Source organism: Pleurodeles waltl, chromosome 3_1 (genome assembly GCF_031143425.1).
Source record: "Pleurodeles waltl isolate 20211129_DDA chromosome 3_1, aPleWal1.hap1.20221129, whole genome shotgun sequence".
In the NCBI taxonomy this organism is placed as follows: Eukaryota; Metazoa; Chordata; class Amphibia; order Caudata; family Salamandridae; genus Pleurodeles; species Pleurodeles waltl.
In genome coordinates, this window is record NC_090440.1 from 1,771,004,045 (window position 1) to 1,771,022,366 (window position 18,322).

The 18,322-nt window shown below is 42.3% G+C and overlaps 1 protein-coding gene across 1 annotated transcript in view; it reads right to left on the minus strand.

Annotated features, from left to right (window-relative positions):
* The window catches only part of FTCDNL1 (formiminotransferase cyclodeaminase N-terminal like), a 534,412-nt gene that overhangs the window by 214,365 nt on the left and 301,725 nt on the right, over positions 1 to 18,322 (minus strand). The gene's annotated exons all lie outside the window — the stretch shown is intronic.

The window sequence follows — 18,322 nt, forward strand, 5'->3', positions numbered from 1 at the left end:
GGCCCCAAGGGAAAAAAAGCCCCCGGGCCAATCAGAAGGCTCTGTTATTTAAAATTGGGTTGAGGGACTCTGGGGTTTCCTATCCAGATATACAAATAATTTTGATCCTTAGTTTTTCTAAAACTATTGAGCAGATTTCAACCAAATCACAAAACACACACCTTCTGGACCAAGATCTAGTTTTCTGCCAAATTTGATATAATTCTGTTCTGCAGTTTTTGCAGTAGTCCTTCTTTAAAAAGTCTATGGAAATTGAATAGGGAATTTACACTCACTTGACTAATTTCCCCAAAAGAAGAAACTAGTCAAAAGAGAGAATTGTTTTCAAAAGTTGCATGAACATTCATCAAATAGCGTCAAACCAAAAAAGGTGTTTGCTATGGACACAGTGACCTAACTATTAATATACAGTAGTGAGTGCCACTAGGGATTTTCTATTTTCTATTTCAAAAGTCTCTCTTTAATGTAGCAGCAGCAGAAGTATAGATTTGACTGTCTGTTGCCATTAACTGCTCAGCAGTCAGCAGTCAATTTAAACTTCATTTACCACATTTTGCTCATTATTCTTGATTTACTTGAGTTTGTCATTTTTGTGACGTAATGTACTCCTCTGTTTCTAATGATGGATTACATTATATAAAGAGGGATAATGAGATTTACATTATGTTTGAATCTACATTTTCCACTTCAGGCTCATGAAAAGATTGTGATATTGCCCATTCACATATGAAATAGCCCACTAGAGAAGAGGATGTATGTTGTCTTTAGCCAGGACCCATGGAACTTTGGTATCATAATAGTGAGAATCATGTGGAGTTCATTCTGCAAAGCCCACTAATGGGCAAGATGTTTGTGGTGTACAACCATGACTGATGCGAATCAATTGCATTCACACAGAGATTGGATCTGGGAAAGTAGTTTGAACAAAACCTGAAATATTAAGAAGAAATTGTAAGGAATACATTTTATACTTGAAACAATGATCCATGTCAGGGTTTACAGGTATGTAAATGAATAACATAACTCCTTCTTAGGATGAACTACAGTGATCAGAAAGACTTGCAACAACTTTATTGACTGAAAGACTATTTATATTGGTACCAATGTAGAGTACTTTTTTGTGTGATCAAGATTACGGTTGAAACTCATTCTTTTTTGCTGCTATTACATTAAAGAGAAACTTTTTAAATAGAAACTTCTTGAGTGCCATTGTGGTATTATTTGATTGAAGTACTGGAGTAGTTACCCATAGTGAAAGGCACCGGTGTGATTTGCAGAGCATTACAGTATTAACAAACCATTACAAATTGGTTACAATTGAGAAATTAGAAAAAACACTGGAAAAATATAAGGGGAAAGATTAAATAAGGGAAGGAGTAACAGTAATGGAGATCAGACTGAAAAAAGATGAAAAACAGATACAGGAAAGGAAGGCAAGGAAATTCAGGCAAGATCAATTGGATTGTCAATCTGACAGAATGTATACGTTTGCTAGAAGATTTGAATCAGTAAGAACCAGCAATGTTATGGATAAAAATCTGGTGTCAAAAATGACATATATAGAAATTGAGGAGAGCGGATGAAGAAACTTCTTTAAATTGTACCCCTTTTAGAGGAAATTAAACTTTCTCACACATGCACAAGGCAGAGGGAAAGAGAACAAAGAGAAACAAGGGGAAGACCAGAAACTGGATACAGAGAAGCAAACAAAGGAGAAAGGCCAAAGAGAGGTAGAAGGGCAAAGCAAAGGAAATAATAAAATAATTCACAGAAAATTAAGTCATAAATATTTCCTGGAAGGAACAAACAGAGGTTAAATTAAACTTACTGAACAAAGGACATTCTTTCTGCATGGATTTGAAAATGGATGAAGCTAACTTTCAAATAGATCTCCATAAATTAACAAGAAAATTTAAATTGATAAAACATTTTACAAAGAATCCAAAAGATACATTTCAAACTAAATATTTAGAGATGTGCAACCTGGAGATTAGTGAGATCCTGTGCCTGGGTACATTACTTGCGCTGGAAGATCAGACAGATGAGACTTTAGAGTTAACCGATCTGGAAATATGTCATAGCAGTGGAATAGATGCACATTCTACTCACATGAGTAGTTATAAACCTAAATTGATATTCTCTCCACAACTATTGACAGGAAATAAAATAGATCTCTTTCATTAAGTAATAATTGAGGATCTGAGGAAAAGAAATAAGACAAAAAACAGAATATGACATCCAGAGACTGGAAAGTTCTACAAGAACTGCATAACAGTCACAGTTTAGATACTAAGGCATCTGATAAGGGTGGAAACATTGTGGTCCTATACAGAGAACTGTAGGTCAGAGACTCCAAAAAGACTGTTGGAAAATCCGGCACATTTGTGCTCAGATACAACCAAAGAGATCACCATGAAATACAACCATAAGTTACTGGAATGGAAGGAAAAGGATCTGTTAGCTCATGAGGAATACCATTACCTGAGAAATAAACATCCCATAACACTAGTTATATATTTCTTGCCAAAAATCCATAAGAATAAGGAAAATCCACCAGGCAGACCACTAGTCAATTTGGACTAATACATCTAGAAATATAGATGTATTCCTCTTCAACTATGTCACCACATTGTCGTCACACATATGGGATTCTGCTAATTTTGTGTACAGAATAAATGAGATACCGTGGGGAGAAAAATTACCTGATGGCCACCATAGATGTGGTAGCATTATATACCTCAGTGCAACATAAAGATGGAATTAATACATGCAACCACTTCCTAAGATCTAGATCTATACGTTTACTAGGACATACTGAGATGATTGGAGAAGATAGAAAACAATATGTTCTCCTTTGAAGGAACCCACTATAACCAAAGGCAGGGTACTGCCATGGGAACCTCTTTTGCCCCAGCATATGCAAATCTGTTGATAAGATTATGGGAACAGGAAGTGATGTGGGCTTAAGAGGCCATGAAACAAATTAAAATGTGGATCAGATTCGATGATTTATTTGTAACTCAGGAGGGATGTGAAGACCTACTAGAGAACTTAATCTCAACAATCAATAATAACAAATATAATTTACAATTTAGGTGCTGCATAAGTGATGAGGATTATCTGAACATACACATATACGTCAAGAATGTGAAGATTTGCAGAAAAACACACGAGGAAATCATAGCAAGCTACGTGCAAACAGTGGACATCCTAAGGCTCTAAAATACAGCCTCCCAATTGGACAGTTAGTAAGAACAAAGTGAAACTGTTCAGAAAATGAAAGAATCACAGATGATTTGAGGCAAGGGGATAAGATGCCTTAAAGAGAAGAGAGGAATTATCAATTTGTAGGAAAACGGACCCTAAAAAAAGAATCTCCAATAAGATTTATCCTGGTCTACAATCAATTGAACCAGGAGATGAAAAGAATAATTCTGAATGACTGGAAAATGTTGTAATGAATGACGAAATCAGAAAAGAACAACCACAAAACCTACTAATCACATATCGAAAAACATCATCATTATCTAACATGTAAACTTCCAGTGAATTACAGTCACCACATAAGGAGACACATAACTGATTAATGAAAAACAAGAGAAATGGGTTCTGGGAGTGTTCAACATGCAAGGCATGCAAACATGGAATGACTACAACTAATTTCAAACTACCAAATAGAAGAACAAGAAAAATAATGGATCATCTAACAATTAACACAGACCATGTAGTTTATATACTTCAGTGTTTATATAAGAAACAATATGTAGGAAGTACAATGAATAAAGTGAAACTAAGAATCCTACAACATCTGATAGCCATTAAAATAAGGACTTCAGTTATCAAACTGCCAAACACTTCTTAGAAAAGCATGATGGGAAAATATCAGATCTGAGTTATTTTGGAATCCAACATATTGCAAAGTTAAGAGGAGGAAGTAATCAAGACTTGAAATTCCAGATAGCTGAGTTAAAAATGTAAAAAATGGAAACTGAGGAACTCCATGTACATGCAGAACTCTACGTACATTTAGAAGAAGGATGATGTTCTGGCTGTACTACCACAGGAAGGACCTGTTTTATATGACCTGTAAAAAGATGTATATATTAAATAAAATGGAATATGTAGTCATGATAATTCAATACAGGGTGTAGAAAAGCAGGAATAGACTTGGGTTGAAGCACATTGACGAATAGCACGTGACACTGTGACACTATGAGGAGGTTGGGGAGGGCAGTTGTTGTAATTTTCATGTAATTAAGATAACCTCCATAAAAGCACATTTGAGTTGAATTATAATATTCACATGCACGTGCCACTTTAAGAAAACTCACCACCATATATGATAAATATGTGAAACAGCCTGCCATCGGTCTAAGTGAGCCCTGGTTAAATTAAATCAACAAAATAAAATGATGCCCACTGCTGAGGAACTGAGTACTGTTTATGGAAGTATGTTAACTGCAGAGAGACTGACTTGGGCTACTTTGCTGAACATATGGTACTTTAATATAGCTCTGGAAGAACTGATGAATTGTACTTTACAGGAAAGATGAGAAGTATTCAGAGCTATGTGGATATATAAAAAATTGTATAACATAGACAGAGGGTTAACTTATCTTCATTGTATGTGTGCCAATATGTATGAAACTGTCCCTCATATTAATTCTTGCTTTGCGCCGAATGTGCATCATTTTTTTTACGCATTTACACGCAAACCTAACTCCAAATTTATTCTTTGGCGCTTGACCCGTCTAGCACCAATGTTTTGGGGTTAATGTCATTTTTGCTTGCAGGAAACTAACTTGCATCAATGAGATGCAAGGTAGACATTACTGTGTATAAAATGACAACATAGCCTTAGCGCCATATTTATCCCATGTGCTAAAATGACACATGGGGACAAGGGTGGCCTTAAATAATGGTGCTAAACTTCCTTAGTGCCATTATTTAATGCCTGGGTCAGGGCAGGCGTTAGGAGACTTGTGGGCCTATTTCCATGGTCATGGTCAGAGCCCTTCCCTAGCCCCAGGGACACTTCCACCCACACCAGAGGGACACCAGAGGATGGGGGAACCCCATCCTAGGTAAGGTAAGTACAGGTAAGTAATTTTTATTTTTTTTAAAGTGCCATAGGAGGGCCTAATTTGGGCCCCTCTACATGGCACTGGGCCCAATGGCCATGCCTTTTTGGCATGGCCATTGTGGTGGTGGGCATGACTCATGTCTTTACTAAGACAGGAGTCATGTCCATCGGGGGTTTATGTCAAAAAATGATGCAAGTCTGGTTAGAGCCATTTTCTATGCCTCTGCCCATACTAGCGTCATCCTTTGGCGCACAACCCCCTGTTCGCCCTATGCCTCCCCCACCCGGCTAGGGTCCTTTTTTATGACACTAGCCGGGCCTTATCGCCAGCTATCGTCATTCCATAAATATGACACCCAGTCGGCATCTTGGAATGGAGCTAGCCGGCGGTATACTTTTTCACGCAAAACTGTGTTAGCGCAGTTTTGCATGCAAAAGTATAAATGTACCCCTGTATATAGAAACATAAGATAGCTTGGCATTAGCCCAGAGTGAGCTTCAGCTATATAAGATAGCACCTATATTGTTCCATTACAAAATAATGAAGTATGGGATCTAGTTGTTTTTAACATAGTAGGTGGGAAGTTTGTAGAAGCACGATCACTTTAAATGAACAGTCTATGGCACGGGGCTCTATGGTCCAGTAGAAGACAGAGAGGCCAAAACGAGTCGACCATACTCCCTTCTTTTGACTTTAAAAATGAAATAAATTAAATATAAAATAAGGATCATTCACCATTACTATGAAGCTGTGTTGTGCCACCAGTCTACCAATACCCTAAAAGGGAAAAGAGAAAAGTGAAGTTGGTAGAGGATATATGTACATACACAGGATTTTGTGGCTCAGGTGCATGAACACAGAAGCAACACATCTTCCTGTCTGAGGGGTTTAACAATTTCTATGTCACCATCTCTTGATGGCACTGTAAGAAATTCTTAAGGATAAGTGAGGGCTTATTTAGCTATGTTACATTCTTTTAGTGGTTTAATGGGGCTCTTTTGATGATGATGTATGAATGGCTGCAGGGGTGGCAGTGATTCTACTGCGTAAGACGAGGTTATGCTAGAGATTCACTTTTATAGCAAAGTGTCACTGTGCAGGACTATGTGACAGGTTTTTGTGGTGCCTGGGTCTTTTTGCAGATATATGATATCTATTATAGCTGTGTTGCAGGTATTTTGGAAGTTTTGTTATGTGCTTCCTGGGAGATATCCTGGGTACTATTGGGAACTGATTTATAAATTGGAGCTAATTTAGAGTCCTCTTGGGAGCTAAGTTGATGTCTTTTAGGACCAGTTGTGGGTTATTTTAAGAATGTGTTGGTTCAATGCAGAGGCAGCTGGAAATTATGCTGCAATGTGTGTGTGGGGGTGGGATCAAAGAGGTTGTCTGCTGGAATCTCTGGTGTAGCTATACAAAGAAGTACGCCATGAGCGACAGAAAGGCCTGTTGGCTGCTATAACTATGATCTGTTGTGATTATAAATAAGGTCAGTTACTAACTCTTTAATGGTTCTTTGAGAAATATTGGCGGGTCTGTTGAAGTAATGCTGAGGTTCTGATAGCGGCCATGTCAGAGATTGTTGGGGCTAAATTTAGATCCTAATAGGGGCTAGAAGAGGATCTCTCCTAAGATACAATAACATGCTGGTGACTGTGTGACAATATGTGAAGAAGTTTGTGGATATGAAAAAGATTTTTATGACTATGTGAGTATTTGTTGGGCTGTTTGACAGAATGTTGTGCTATATTGGTCTGTGTTGAGGATCTGCTGAATATTATGGTAAGGGTTCTTCATCTACTACATTAGGATTTGTTGAAATTGAAGGCTGGATCAGGATAGTCTAATGGGGCTTGTAAGGATCTGTTGTATTTTATCTGAAGGTTTGTATGGGGCTGCTTTGGGGATTTTTAGGCTTATGCCATATTCTGAGTTATGTGAGGATCTGCTGAGTATAGTTGACTATTGCCAGTGGACAGTATCAAAACAAAAAAGGCCTGTTAGAGGCAATGTAAGTACATGTTGGGGTTATGTGATGCTGTGTGTGGAGCTATGTGAAGGTTTATTGGTGGGATGCAAACTACTGATGCGAACTGAGTAAGGTCTGTCAGAAAGAAGGTACACGGCTGTTGAGTGTAAAATTATAGCTATGTTGGTGACTGCATGAGGTACTATATTGTTCTCTGTGAGGGTCTGCTAGGACAAATGTAGGGGTCTTCAGGATGCTGCATGAAGGTCTACTTGATTACGAGTCAGGGTTTGTTGTGTGTTATATATGGTTGATGTGCCATGGTCTAAGACTGTGTCAGCCTTTACCTTCGGGTTTCTGGGTTTGTATCAAAGGCTATTAGGATCTGTGTCAACCTTACTCAAGTTTAGTGGGGACTATAGTGGTGGTTGCATGAGAAGCTGTTGAGGGTGTGTTGAAAGTTGTTTAAGGCTTGTTGGGGGCCTTTGGAATCCATAGGGGACTCAGACAGAGTATTTTGGGTACTGGGCTTAGTTGGAACAAATGTAAGAGTCTGTGGTACTCTGTTAAGCGTCTGTTTGGAGGCAGTGATATGGGTCTGCTGGGACCTATCCAAGGATATAAGAGTAACTGTGTAAAACATAGTTGTAAAACTCTCTGAGTAGTGGACTATTTAAAACATAGAGCCTTAAGTCGGTAAGAGGGCACTGGCTTGAAAGACTTGATAATGTTTTCAGTGGGTGGACTCTAACGGGGCCTTTGACAAAGTGTGTTCTCTCCTAATGTAAAAGTTGTGTCGCCATGGACGTTCACTAGAGGATAAATAGGAAAAGGACGAAAAAAAGAGACAGGGCATCTCCCGCCCCATTATTGCTGCACTTAATGGTAATCAGTAAGATACTTTCTCAGCACTATTTTGAGTAATTAAGGGTCTTGTCTGGGCATCAAAGATGTCAGAAGGAGTACACCTAGATGTCACACTCTTTAATGATGCACTATGCTTCAAATCACATATTAACAGACTGATGATGATATGAAAGCAAAATACTTTATCTTGCTCTTTAAAGCGTAAAATATTTTCCAAATATAAGTGATCAAAGTGTGGATACATCACCAATGAGAGACAGCAGAATTGCAGTTGTGTGACAAACCTATACCCAGCTAGTGGTCATTGTGGGCTGGAAAATCTAAGAATAAAATGGGAGGAAAGTGAATTTACTGATTTATACTGGGACGTAGCAGAGATATTTTTAGCAAGAGTATCAAGGTATGAAAAGTTTAAACTACTTCAGCTTAACTATGTACGCAGTACATCCATAGTAAATCAAAGTGTCTGCACAACATTTTCCTAGATGTGAGGAGGTAGCTTCTTTCACATGGTTTTGGCCTGTCCAGTTCTGCAGATATCTAGGTGCAGTGGGAGATCACTTTAGAAAGAAACATTGCATGTGCTCCCACGATTTACCTTTTCGGATTGACACCCTGGTCTAAAGCCAGAGGTCTTCTTTCAATGTCATTGATCTGGCCTTCCAGTTGGACAAATGTCCTATAGACATGATCTGGCGATCTCCAAAGGCTTCTAGTTTGGCAGCATGAGAATCTTACTTATACAAATGGGCAAAATCTGAAAACAATGTTTATATACTGCAGAATGCAGAAAACAAGGTAAAGCTACACCACAGAAAGACTGGGATTCTCTCCCAAGACTGACGAAATGCTGCAGTTACAATGTACTTTGGCCCATATTTATACTCTGTTTGAGCTGAATTAGCATCATTCTTTTTGACGCTAATTCAGCGCAAACTTAACTCCATATTTATATTAACCTGTCTAGTGTCAAAATATTGGAGTTAACATCTTTTTTTGGATGTGTAAAACCTCCTTGTGTCAATGAGATGCAAGGTAGGCATTCCCCGTCCAAAAAATGACTCTAATCCCCTGGCGCCATATTTATCAACGTGGGCAAAAATGACGCCCGGATGGGAGGCGGACCCAACAAATTACGGTAACTCCGATTTGCGTCAAATTTTAACGCCTAGGTCAGACCTGGTGTAAAATTGATGCCCACACAACACTACTTAAGGAAAACACAGAGAAGCAACATTACAAACCCACAGGAGAAGATGGAAGTGCTACTGCTCCAGCTTGCGAGACGACGCAAAGGACAGCAACAACAACAGCAACCACCACAACACGGCCCACAAAGGCAACGCAGAAGGCAGGAGAGGGTATTCAGAAACAGGACAACCCCCCATGGCCTCAGGGAACAAGAAATCATTAGGACATGCAGACTCAACTGGCAAGCCATACTACACCTGCTGCACCACATTGAGCCACAAATCACAGCCAGCCTGCAGACCCTACACAATATACCACCAGCGACAAAACTGCTGGCTGTCCTGCACATGCTGGCAAGTGGCTCTTTTCAAACAACAGGTGCCCTGGTTGTTGGTGTGTCACAGCCGTCATTCTCTGCATTCCTGCCAAAGGTGTTGGACGCAATATTCTCCCTGACACCCCGCCACATAAGCTTCCCCAATACCCGGTAAAAGCAGCAGGAGATAAAACAGGGGTGCTATCAATTTCATGGCTTCCGGCATGTGCTTGGTGCAATTGACTGCACCCATGTCCGACTTGTGCCACCTGCAGCAACAGAGCACTTATACGGGAATCGCAAACAGATGCAATCCATAAAGGTGCAGGCCGTAGTGGACCACTGTGGACTATTTACAAACATTTTGGCCAAGTATCCTGGGAGTGTGCATGGCCCCTTCATTTTCCAGCACAGCACGATCAAGAACACTTCCAGGATGGACAATATGGAAATGGCCTACCTGTGGGTAAGTCGACAAACCCAGCAATGTACAAACAACACACCAACACTGTAGGACACACAAGACATACACCACTACAAAATCACATGGCCAGGGTAACACAGATGTGCAGCTAACAACACATATGCACCATGCTGAAGTATAGCACAATCAGTGCACACCACAAACAAATACACTCACATGTACGTAACACACCCACAACTTGACAGGTACACTACGTGAAGGACAGGTGCAGATATGTACCCTTTGCCAACAGAAGAACTACACAAACCACTTCAAGAGCCCACAGGTTGCCCACTACGTACACTTCATACACAGTACACCAAACAAAGATCAGCACAGCAATGTCAATGGCATACACCATGCTCATGTTACGTAAGTCTCACATAGGCACAGATCCCTCACATCATGCCATGCAAGTCACTACCAGAACAAACACCAAATGCCAGACCATTGGTGCCAATACCAACAACATCTCATCAACACATACCTTACTCACCTGTAGTGTGCATATACATCTGCCTGATGCATTGGGTCACACACATAGGAACACAAAATGAATGCCCATCAGATACCATGTGCCAGATATGTGAGAAGTAGCACCACACCTACTGTAGTGCCACCTCACATGCACCACTTACTGATCCACAACACCATCATGTCAGTATAACAAACAATAAATGGTCCACCATGGGGCAGAGTCACTGTTAGACAGTGCAGATCATGTATGCCATAATGGGACCCTGTAGGAGTATTTAGGACATTACTGACCTTACATGCACTGTGCCAAGGGACACATTTGCTAAGTAGCTGAGCTCCATCCCATAGCCTGCACTGTGCATGTGTTCACAGTATAAATGCTGAATTATGTTTTGGAATATAGGAGAGATACTGGTAGTAATGTTGATCATCCTGAAACAATGGGATACACACCCTTGGACACCTGATGGCTGGCACAAATATCAGCTGCCACTCAGGATCACTAAGAGACCTATGTAATATTGCCATGGCCTGCACTGTATGTACAAGTTGGCGGATGACCACTCTTTTGTGACTTGAAGCCACATTGTAAATTAGTCACCCTCCCACGCAGCACTTAGCGTGGAAGGGGTGGCATTGTGTGTTGCTGCAGGTCTGTCACCACAAAATACGTAGCATGATGATGCTGTCTCAGATGTAGGTGTCACCCACAACCTGAGGCAGTGCCAACATCAAGCAACACCCCAAGAGTGCTGTGTGCAGGTTGTAATGAGGGAATAGACTGTGATTTAAACTCATATCAATGTGCCATCCATTGCATGCTGCATACTGCTGCACACACAGAAAGAGCCAATTGCCTATCAAAACAGCATATGTATAGGGAGGTGTCCCTTCCTGCACTGATATATCCATCTCCACAGGGCAGGTAGACAAGCACTCTGGTCCAAGGTTGGTAGTGTTAGTGCACAGTTGCATATTAGCCACTGGCGCAGGGGACAACAAAGGGTTGCCCAGTAACATGTCACACATGGTGCATTCCTGCATTGTCAAAATGTTGCAGCACAGTGCTGCCAATCTTGGCGCTGTGCTATGTATTTACTCATTTAAATGGGCCTAAGTGTCGCTCTTCATCTGTAATGACACATGTCAAAATGGCTGGGATGTCCAGGCTTTGTAGTGCTACCAAGTTGCTACCACATATGACCCCATTGTGTTGTGAAGATGTGTCATGTCCCCTCTAGTGATCGCACACTGACACAAAGGTGCACCACACAACGCATGGTACATACATAATGACCATCAGTTAGGATTCCAAATCATATGTCCCAGGTCCTTGAGCCAATACTCAAGATTGTCATTTCCAACAACACAGTGCTTAGAAAACTTTTCACAAGGCCAGGAACTCACACCATACCACAAACACATATGAGTCACAACCAACACTAATTAACAACTGCCAAGCTACATGACAAACCTGTTTCAACCCTTAACAACAACTTACTCCTTTAATCTTTTGCAGCGGATCAGGGTTATGGCATACAGCCATGGATTATGACCCCATTTGCAAACCCAAGCACAGCAGCAGAGCATGCATACAATGAGGGACATCCTGAGACCCGGAATATTGTGGAGAGGACATTTGGTATACTGAAGTCAAGATTCAGGTGTGTGGACCTCACAGGAGGCAGCCTCCTATAAGCCCCACATATTGGGTGCAAAATCATCCTGGCATGCTACCCTGCACAACATATGTGTGCAGATGAACGTCCCCGTGTATTACCAGGTTGATGACCTGCCTGAGGAGGAGGAGGAGAATGGTGGTGAAGAAATAGAGGGGGAACAGAACAACACAGCTGCTGGGATACGCCGCAGACAGCACATAGTTGAGAACTTTTTCTCTTAAGAGCCACTTAAATCACTTTGTCAATTTTGTAAATAAATAATTCACTTATGCAACCAATCCTGCTTTGGTCTCTTCAATCTCCACTATATCTACCATAGGATTGCGAGTCTAACATCAGGGAGCAAGTTACAAATACAAATCTGATCTGTACTTTTGCAACATCATATGTGATGTGTAAGATTGTACTGCCACCATCACACACATCACTAATTGCCTCATCACTGGTATGTGACAACTGAAGGACACAATCTATAGACCACAACATATATTGTACAACCACGTTTTGCAACTCATTCATCAATAGCTCATCACACACAACCACATCACGTCCAAATAGTTGGTATGCAAAGGGCCCACACATGAGCAAAATCAGAAAGTTATTCATGTTGGAATAGAACACTGTCACAACTCAGTGTGAGAGTTGCAATGGCTGCATGGAACATGTGTGACAATGGGGGACATCATTGGTAACAATGGTTATCATAATTTTCCCAGGTATTACAAGCAATGGAAGAAGTTGGGCCTGTGCAGTACATCCATGGTAATATGTCCTGCCACTGCCATGGGGCCCAATCCTGACACAGGGTACACATGAGCACACACATTGCACGGACACATCAGTGGAATGCACTTCAGTATGGATGAGAACATATGCAGCTAGGGCTGGTCCACCACAGAAAACCAACAACCATTGTTAAATGCAATGAGTTCAATCAAACGTATGTGGTCAAACCATGATCTGGGTGGAACGTAGGCAGAGTGTGTCATACACAGTATGTACCAAAGATGTACACATGTCAGACATATATGTAGGCCATGACACAAGTCTCCATAAACTCCAAATCTATATATGGAGACAGTTGTGGGATAACATTTCCCAGGTAGTATTGGTTCACACATCAACAATGCTTGAGCTGTGTATGTAGTAATAAATATTATGCTCTGTATGACAACATCATACATCACATACAAAAACACAATACACAATCACAAACCAGACATATTTCATTGTACTGACTGCCAAACATATGTGGATACACTGTTGTCACACATGCATACATATATGCACAACGTGCAACTATTTGCATGCTGTTGGTTCTGTAACACACACATTGATGGAACAAACCAATTACACCCTCATCACATTGTTGCATGGACTACCACATGTGCCATACCCAATATATCACACTGCAGCACAGCCCATGTCATATGTATGTTGAGTCAGGGTGCATCTAAGGACAATGGTAAAAAAAACATGCAATAAGGGCAAAAAAGGACGCAAGTGTGTCTAAAACCTTTGCACTCCTCTCAATGCTGATTTTCAGTGAATTCAACGCATAACGGTCATGCGTCAATATAAACGATGCATGTGCATTATGCGTTTAAAAACCCACGCAAATGTCAAATGCGTCATATAAAGAAATGCATAACTGAAAACGTGAAGCATGGGGACAGGAAGTAATGTACTAGGAAATCCGGTCTACACGCATGGTACAGTGAGTGTAGTTTCCCTTTCTCTTTACTGTCTGTGCCTTTTTGACTGTGTGGTTGTGTTTTTGAGCTTGTGGTTGTGTCTTGGTAGCTTATTGTATCTTGTGGTGTCCTTCCTGTCGTGCTGTGTTAAATATTGTCTGCTTTTTGTCTCAGTATTTGTGTTTTTGTGTTTTTCTGTGTACATTTGTATTTGTACTGTGGGGTGTCTGTCTGGGGTAAGTAATCATTCGGGATAGTTGGGATTAGTTAGTGGCCTTAAGCTCCCGTAAAGTTTTTTTCCACTTATTTGGTGTCAACCTTCAACATTAACAATATGTCTGGTAGGGGGAGGTTGACCAGGATGGGAGAGGAGGAATTGGTGGATTGATTTGTGTTGCTGGTAGCCCACTACCTGCCAATGATGCTGGAAATGGGGGCCAGGTCATTCAGGGCTACCAGACCGAGGCCAGGTGGCTGTGGTGGGACAAGGTGCTCCACCACCTGAGGAGGGTCTACAAAAATACCAGGAATGATCACCAGCTCAAGCATCGATGGGCAGATCTGGTGGCCAGGGAGCAGGATCTGCTAGATCATCTTGGTGTGAAAATCTGCAGACCTGTTGGTGAGTGTCCCATTGGCATACTATTTACTATTCACTGCTCTCAAATGACAGTAGCAGAGAGTTGGACAGGTTGCATGCAACCAGAATGAAGTGTATCTGTGCCAGTCTAGACAAGGAGTTCACATGTCTAACCATGACACCAATGCAGGTCAAATGTCTGGTGAGTCAAGCACAACCATCACAGAGTCACACATTTCAGGGGCCATGGCCCCACCTGTGCCCTGGCATAGTGTCATGTATGAAACTCCAAGGCACAGCCAGCCTAACATTTTTCCAGGGATTGTGTCAACAAAGTTGGGCAATGCATGTATAGCACAACTTTGTCATCATTTCACGCACATGATCCCTGCCCCTGCCATTATGTCAGCAAAGTGGACTTACCTGCCTTAGGGTGCAATGTAAATGGGGCATTTGATACCATCAGACAACTTTGCCACATCAGTCATGGATTACTCAACCATGATCATTGCAGACTTATAATTGAGCTGCATGTCTATCAAAAAGTGCCTCTGGGTGCCTTGCAGGACAAGCTTAAGTACCTGAGTCAAATGTCTTGCAAAGCACCCGGGTGGTGTCATGTATTTATTGCACAACTCCTCCTTATACCATGTAGTTCCATCTGCTATAGACTGCCCACATATGGTTGTAGCAGGGTGTAGCACTACATGAGTCTCTGGCCCAGTGTAAGTGCACAGCTGTGCGTCTCTCACTCGCCTGAGTGTCTGTGTCATCATGTGATTGTAATGGTGTGTTTGTTGCACTGTTTTACACTAGGATAACTAGCTCACTCCTCTCAAATAGTACACACTGAAATATGTTGTCCACTAGCAGTGACTGTTATATTACACTAAGCATGATTTACCACTCATATCTTGCAGGTGGAACTGCCCCCTACATGATTGGCGAGGTGGCACAATTTGAGGACCCAGATGTATCCAGTAAGTGTGATAATGTGTGTCCTGTGAAGTAATCCTGGGTTTGGTGTGAGTGAGTCATGTGTGTTGCATACAATACAGGATGTGATAAGCTGTCCAATGGTCAGATATCAAAGTAAGCTGGATGGTGACATTGTGTCCCATTCAAAGTATCCCCATGCACAACCAGAGGGTCACTTCTTGTGAGGCTCGTGGTGCTCAATGGCCAGCATCATGTAAACAAGGTGATGACAAGCCCCATGAAGGGCTATATGTGACTAAGAATGACAGAGTGCCATGCTGTGAGAATATTGGCAGTGTGGCACTCCATCTTTCTCACAACACAGGGATGCACCATTTTGAACCTAATTTGGTGCATCCCTGTATTGTCATGAAGATCGAGGACTGGGCTGCCAATTGTCCCTCAGCATGGTGCTCCGTATTTTGCACTCCATGTATGTAACACTTATGTGGAAGGTAATAGACGTGCATACAGGTCAAGGTCAAACATGTGCTGGCATGGAAATGGGTGTGTAAGGAATTGTATTGGCAGATCAGGTATTGATGGGTGCCTGCACCTAGACACATAAATGTAGATGTGATGGACCTATGGATACCAGCGTCCTAGTGTCAACCCTCCTATTATATGGTCCACTCCCTAACTCCATGTATGAGTGGGCAAGAGTTGTTGGATGACCAGGACAGTTGAGATGATGGATTGCATGGCCATCTTCCTTAGGCACAGGGGGAGAGGAATACCACATTTGGAGGTAGATGTGATGCTCACAGTGTAGGTGACATTCATATTGATCGGGCTTGCATGTGTACCTATCAGCATTGACCCCTTATGGTTACCAACATCATCCCATCCTCCCAATAACATTTTCAAGTTACTGGTGATGTATGGTTGAAAATTGACACAGATGATGAAGAAGTTTGGGCCTGATCTATGTGAAGTTTGCACTGCCTTAGCATTATTACATATTACGCAAAAGCAATGCACACCTCCATGTGTTTGGTTAATACTCTTGTTTTGCATCGCTTTAGTCTCAATGAAATTATGCTAAGGCAGCGTTGTCATTACATTCATCAAAGCCATTGTCTTTTCTGGAATATGAGATGGAGTGCATGTGTAGATAGATGTAGAAGTGTAAGTTACTAATCTGTACATACTCCACACAATGCTGACACTGATGGTTGCCTGTCTCCATTTAACAGCTGCCAACATGACCAACGAGGAACTGAGGGCATTCCAAAAGAGGGCCGTCCTGTACCGCCACACCACGGCAGTGGAATCCAGGTTCCGGAGTATGGCATGCCGTTATCATGCTGAGAAATCAACGGGGGAATGGCGGGCATTCACAGAAGGGGGCCCAACACTGGCAGAGGCCACACAGAAGAGACCCAGCAACACAGCAGTGCAGGGGGGCACAGCCCACTCCAGCTGCTACCATGGCCCCCAAAATGCTGCAGGTTCTACAGAGGGACGTGTCTCTCGTGTTGCAACAGTTGGACAGTTTGGAGAAGGAGGTGGCTGCCAATACTAAGAGACTGAAATTTATCAAAAAAAACCTTAAGAAGGCCAAACTCTGAGGCTCTCATTACAACCCTGGAGGTTGGCGGAGAAGTGGCGGTCTTACCGCCAACAGGCTGGCGGTAAAAAAATTGGAATTATGACCCTGGCGGTTACCGCCATGGTCATCCGCCACTTCTCCAAACCGACCGCCAGGGCGGAGACAACTGCTGGGCTGGAGACTTGGGTCTCCAGCCCGGCGGCCGTCACAAGACCGCCGGCGGTATCATGACCCGGCTGACCGCCATGGATTTCATGGGGTTGGGCACCACCATGGAATCCATGGCGGTAAGCACTATCAGTGCCAGGGGATCCCTTCCCTGGCACTGATAGGGGTCTCCCCCCACCCCCCACTCTCACCCGAGTCCTTCCCCGACACATTTCCAAACACACTACACCCCTGCATGCATACATACACTCACACACGCCCTCTTCATACTCACACGCACACCCCCATGCACGCACACAACACACCACACTCCTCCACCCCCCTCCCCTAACGGACGATTAACTTACCTGGTCCTTTGATCCTCCGGGAGGGGACGGGATCCATGGGGGCTGCTCCGCCGCCAGCACCCTGTCACCAGAACACCGCCACACCGCCACACCGAATCACGTAACGTGATTCGGTGGGCGGTGTTCTGTTGACGGGCGGTGGAGGTGGAGCAACCTCCACTTCCCCGCCAACCGCCAGTATGGCTGCTGGCGGCTCTCCGTCCGGAAAAGGCAGCAGTCATAATTCGCAGAGCGGAAAACCGCCAGCACTGGTGGTCTTCAGCACGGCGGTCCCTCGGCGGTCTTGTGAAAAGACCGCTGAGGTTGAAATGACCCCCTGAGTGTCTTCGGAACTGTCACCTCCCAGTTCTATTCCGTCCCTCCTCATTTTTATTAATGTTTTTAGTGGGTTTTAGGGGGTTAGTGTTAGGTTAGTGTAGGTATGTAGTTTAGTTGGTATAAGTGGTTTTGGGGGGTGGGTGTTTTACTTTTTACATGTTAATCGGTGGGTGGGTAGCTAGGGGGTCATGTTGGGGTATGTATGTGTGGTAAAAAAATATGTGTATATATATATATATATATATATACATATATATATATATATATATATGTTTAGATTTAGTTTATATGTGTAGTATAAGTATATGTTGTCCTGCATGTGTCTCATAACTTAAGGGGGGTGGGAGGGGAGCAGTGTTTAGAGTGTGGTGTTAAATATGTTAGGTCAGTGTAGCATAGGGTAGTTAGCTTTAATTGTTGGTTAAGTATAGTTAGAATAGTTTAGTTTAGGTTAGGATAGGTTTTCTTGATTTTGTTTAGTTTAGTTTTATAATTAATAAAAAAAATTGGGTACTCCTTTACTTTTTGTGTCATATGCTTGTGTCTCAAGGTCTTCCCATGAGTGCACAGTCCAAATTGTGTGTTGGCCTAGGGATTAAGTCCTGCCTCCAAACCCCTCTTGTGACATGTTCATCA